Source organism: Entelurus aequoreus, linkage group LG23, assembly GCF_033978785.1.
Source record: "Entelurus aequoreus isolate RoL-2023_Sb linkage group LG23, RoL_Eaeq_v1.1, whole genome shotgun sequence".
Lineage (NCBI taxonomy): Eukaryota > Metazoa > Chordata > Actinopteri > Syngnathiformes > Syngnathidae > Entelurus > Entelurus aequoreus.
Window position 1 is genome coordinate 25,628,138 of NC_084753.1, and position 6,000 is coordinate 25,634,137.

Below are 6,000 nucleotides of genomic sequence, written 5' to 3' on the forward strand. Positions count from 1 at the left end.
TGCCATCTACTGGTCACACTTATCATTTCGCCATGCACCAAATAAAATAGCTTCGAGGTCGGTAAGCACAACCCAAATTATTCCGTACATTAGGCGCACCGGGTTATAAGGCGCACTGTCGAGTTTTGAGAAAATGAAAGGATTTTAAGTGCGCCTTATAGTCCGTAAAATACAGTAATTAAAAAAAAAAAGATTACAGACATGACAAAAAACTGTAGCGATTTTTCTGGCTTTAAGAAACAAGAAAATAAATAAAAAAAACTAATTGTGGTAGTTATAGTTTAATTTATAGTTTCAGCAGTGTAAATAATATGGAATCATTTAATTCTGAGGTAAAAAACAACAACAACTATGACATCATGACAAAAAAACAAACAAAAGAAAACACAGCACTAGAAATGTGTTGCACCACCTCTGACTTTTATAACAGCTTGCAGTCTCTGAGGCATGGACTTAAGGAGTGGCAAACAGTGCTGTTTACCAATCTTGCTCCGACTTTCTCTGATTGCTGTTGTCAGATCAGCTTTGCAGGTTGGAGTCTTGTCATTGACCTTTATCTTCAATTTCCACCACACATTTTCAATTGGATTGAAATCTGGACTATTTGCAGGTCATGATTGACCTTATGTATATTTCTTCATGGAAAGTTTTTTACGGTTTTTGCTCTGTGACAATATGCATGATCAGCTTAAAAATTATGTCATGATCCCCACACGTTGAAAAGAAGAAGTTGAAAAGCCAGCATCTGTAATGGTATATTTATATCCAACACAATTTCCCAACTCATATGGAAACGGGGTTTTTATTTCAATGGTTGGAATCTGCACTTTTGCATGATATACTAGTTACTATGGCAGGGGTCACCAACGCGGTGCCCGCGGGCACCAGGTAGCCCGTAAGGACCAGATGAGTAGCCCGCTGGCCTGTTCTAAAAATAGCTCAAATAGCAGCCCTTACCAGTGAGCTGCCTCTATTTTTAAAATTGTATTTATTTACTAGCAAGCTGGTCTCGCGCCCGACATTTTTACTTCTAAGAGAGACAAAACTCAAATAGAATTTGAATATCCAAGAAAATATTTTAAAGACTTGGTCTTCACTTGTTTAAATAAATTCATATTTTTTTTTACTTTGCTTCTTATAACTTTCAGAAAGACAATTTTAGAGAAAACATACAACCTTAAAAATGATTTTAGGATTTTTAAACACATATACCTTTTTACCTTTTAAATTCCTTCCTCTTCTTTCCTGACAATTTAAATCAATGTTCAGGTAAATTTATTGTTTTTATTGTAAAGAATAATAAATACGTTTTAATTTAATTCTTCATTTTAGCTTCTGTTTTTTCGACGAAGAATATTTGTGAAATATTTCTTCAAACTTATTATGATTCAAATTCAAAAAAAATATTCTGGCAAATCTAGAAAATCTGTAGAATCACATTTAAATCTTATTTCTAAGTCTTTTGAATTTCTTTTAACATTTTTGTTCTGGAAAATCTAGAAGAAATAATGATTTGTCTTTGTTAGAAATATAGCTTGGTCCAATTTGTTATATATTCTAAAAAAGTGTAGATTGGATTTTAACCTATTTAAAACATGTCATCAAAATTCTAAAATTAATCTTAATCAGGAAAAATTACTAATGATGTTCCATAAAAACATTTTTGAATTTAAAAAAAAAAAGATTCGAATTAGCTAGTTTTTCTCTTCTTTTTTTCGGTTGAATTTTGAATTTTAAAGAGTCGAAATTGAAGATAAACTATATTTCAAAATTAATTGTCATTTTTTTCGTGTTTTCTCCTCTTTTAAACCATTCAATTAAGTGTAAGTATCATTAATTATTAATAAAAACATAGAGTTAAAGGTAAATTGAGCACATTGGCTATTTCTGGCAATTTATTTAAGTGTGTATCAAACTGGTAGCCCTTCGCATTAATCAGTACCCAAGAAGTAGCTCTTGGTTTCAAAAAGGTTGGTGACCCCTGTACTATGGTAATCTAATTAGTTACTATGGTCATCTAATTAGTTACTATGGTAATCTAAGTCACAGCAGCTCAGACGAGGCACCAAGCAGTGTGGGTGGGGAGCGTTTCCACAGAGTGTTTCCAGAGCGGCCAGCCGGAAATGTGGGTGTCAGCGACAGACGTATAGAAGGAGATTTTTACAACAAAGTTCTAAAGCTTAGTGATATATCAAATTTATCAAATTGTAGGTGGGTTTATTTTGTTACCCTTTGTGTTCATATTTTGCTGTTTGTTGCATTTTTGTTGCGTTTCGTTTGATTGTAAAATATGTCGATCTAGAATGGGTGTGAAAATATGTTGTCAATATTCAGTGTTTTATCGTTCATAGTAAATATTGTAAATCCCACATTCTTTATTTCCATGTACGTTCTGGGTGTCTCATTCAGTAAAAATGTTTTTTAATTCCATTCCGTTTTTAAGGCGTTTTTTAGCATTCAATCAGACATTATTGTGAGGTTCCTAAAAATCCGATATACTGGCCCCCCAGACACATTTTTGGAGTCAAAATAATCGCCCCGGCCTGCCTTAACCTATTCTAACCTTGTTTTTTTTTTATGTTAAGGTGTTAATGACTGCTTTCGTTTTGATTTTCTGTTTTAAAATCCCATTTCTTTCATGCGGTTTCTTATGGAGTTTATGTAAATGACAAGATGCAATCGTTAAATGCTCTTTCACTCCCTGTACTGTTCCTGTCAAAATACAACACACCCATGCACCCCAGCATTATCATAATCCTGCCCAAGAGCATAGGAGTCATGGTTCCTCCCCCAGGCGGGCACATGCTTATGTTGTGGGCTGCTCATCATATTACAGTAAGCTGCCGAAAGCTGATGTTTTTGGCACGATCCCCGCTGATACTACACCTCTTTGACTCTGCAGCCCCTTGGCTCAGAGTGATGGAATGATTCTTGGAAGGAGCACTGGAAGTTGTTTCATTAGAACGGTCAGTTAATAGGTGGTCAATATTAACATCTAAGAACGATGTGTCATGCAGCTGTTGTCGTACAATATTAGCACAGGTGTCAAACTCACAGATCTGGCCCTCAAAAACCTGGTAATGATAAGTGTCAATAAAGTACTTAGTATTTTTTCACTAAATGTAATGGATTTTTTTCATTTTGACAGAAAAAATATATGTACTGCTTGAAATTGCATGCCTTTTAAACTTTAATAGTATCCATTATTGCAACAAATATTACAGTATATTATCATACTTTAATATGATAATATTAAAAAAACATGTTTGGTCTAAATGAAAATACTTTACAGCAAACTACCCATCAAATTAATACAAATGACAATACAGTGTTGTTTACAGCATATTACTGTAAATTGAAAAAAACTAAACATTTTTGGCGTTAAAATTCTGTGGACTGAGCTGCCATATTTTTACTGTAATATCTTGTTTTTAACGGTGTATTACTGTAAATGGAAAAACGATACATTTGTTTTTACGGTGGAAAAACTGCCAGCTAAGTTGCCAGAATAAAAAAATAATAACTTGTACTGTTTTTCCATTAACAATATAATGTTGTAAAAACTAATGTAAATTTAATAGTAAAATTCCAGCTTTTTCCGTAAAACCCCCGCGAAAAACAGTGGTACTGTTTTTCCATTTACCGTAAAATTTTGTAAAAAAATTAATAAAACACTATATTTTACAGCTAAATGTTGTAAATGTAAAGTTTTTACTGTAAAATTGACAGTCTACCTAAAACAATTTGAATAATTAATAGTGAAATCCAGAGGCAAATTCCTACATTATTCACTGTTACAAGTGGCCCTCTGATGGCAGCCATAACTGCCATTTGGCCCTCAAAGAAAACCACTTTGACATCCCTGTCATACAGTCTCAGTGCCGTCCAGTTGGGGATGTTGTACCGGGGCCCCAAACACGGGGCCCTGGGCTTTTAAAAAAATATAATTACTAGGGATGTCCGATAATGGCTTTTTGCCGATATCCGATATTCCGATATTGTCCAACTCTTAATTACCAATACTGATATCAACCGATACCGATATCAACCGATACCGATATATACAGTCGTGGAATTAACACATTATTATGCCTAATTTGGACACCAGGTATGGTGAAGATAAGGTCCTAAAAAGAAAATAAGATAAATAAATTAAAAACATTTTCTTCAATAAAAAAAAGTAAAACAATATAAAAACAGTTACATAAAAACTAGTAATTAATGAAGATGAGTAAAATTAACTGTTAAAAGTTAGTACTATTAGTGGACCAGCAGCACGCACAACCATGTGTGTTTACGGACTGTATTCCTTGCAGACTGTATTGATATATATTGATATATAATGTAGGAACTACAATATTAGAAACAGAAAGAAACAACCCTTTTATGTGAATGAGTGTGAATGGGGGAGGGAGGTTTTTTGGGTTAGTGTACTAATTGTAAGTGTATCTTGTGTTTTTTATGTTGATTTAATAAAAAAATAAAAATAAACAACAAAAACGATACCCATAATAAAAAAAACGATACCGATAATTTCCGATATTATATTTTAAAGCATTTGTCGGCCAATAATATCGGCAGGCCGATATTATCGGACATCTCTAATAATTACTATAGCTGGGAAAGTTTAATAACAAGGTTCTCGGAATCGTCATCAGAGCTCACCTTTAAGCATTCAAATAGAGCACCAACATTTTGGTACAAGGATGACGTGATAGGAGACAGATTCATTGTATGTTTACCCATCTGTGGCAGTTATGTACACATTTCACTTTTGCATCTCATTGCATAACATTGTGGTCTGTTGAAGTACCGTATTTTCCGAACTATAAGGCGCACTTAAAATCATTTTTTTTCCTCAAACCTCGACAGTGCGCCTTTAACCCGTTGCGCCTAATGTACGGAATAATTCTGGTTTTGCTTACCGACCTCTAAGTTATTTTATTTGGTACATGGTGTAATGATAAGTGTGACCAGTAGATGGCAGTCACACCTAAGAGATACGTGTAGACTGCAATATGACTCCAGTTGTCATGATCCGTGGCATCATGTTTTGTTATGTTCTGTTAGTTTTGGACTCCCTTAGTTCCTGTTTGTGCACTCCTGGGTTTACTTTGGTTACCATTGGGATTAATTGGGTTCACCTGCCTCTGGTTAGCGGTCCCACGCTCAGCTGCTGTCAACCACTAATCAGAGAGCTATTTATTCACCTTGCTCGCCATGCTCAGTCTGGCGTCATTGTTTGCTGTATGCAACAGTCACGTAGGTTCATGTCTTGTTTCGAGTTTACGCTAAGTGTTTGCTACATGCACCTGTCACGTACGTTTTGTTTGTTCATGCCACAGTTAGTAAGTTTTCCTTGTCCATAGTCTATGCTAAGTGTTAGTTTAGCTTCAAGTGCGATCAGGCACGTTGTTCTGTCGGCTCGTTTTCAGTTTTTTGTAATACTTTGATTTTGAGGAATAAATCATGTTTTTACCTGCACGCCTTGTCCGGAGTAGTCCGTCTGCATTCCTGGGAGAACGACCCAGCAGTAATCTGCGAAAACCCCGTTGTGACACGAGTAAACACCAAAATGTTATATATGTTCCATTGAAAATATAGAACATTACACACGGCGCTCAAAAATCTATCAAAATGTTTTATTACGACTTTGGTAAGCTATGAAGCCGCATCGCTTGACGGATTGTATAGTGCTTCAATATACGAGTTATTAAGGTGTGTATAATGTAAGACATATTATCTGCCATTTTGTTTCGCAATATTATGCAAAAGCAACTTTTCTTACCTTCTGGTACCTGCTGATCTGTATTTAGGATCTGATTAAGTCCTGAAAATTTGCGCGTGTCTGCCTTTGTAGTCCGTGCCGACACCGTAGTCGATAAGCCTCTTCTTTTTCTCTACCTTCTTGTTATAAGACATTCATCCTCTGCTGTTGCCATTTGTAATATAAAGTAGTGTAAAGTTCTTACTTATATCTGTCATTAAACTCGCCATGAA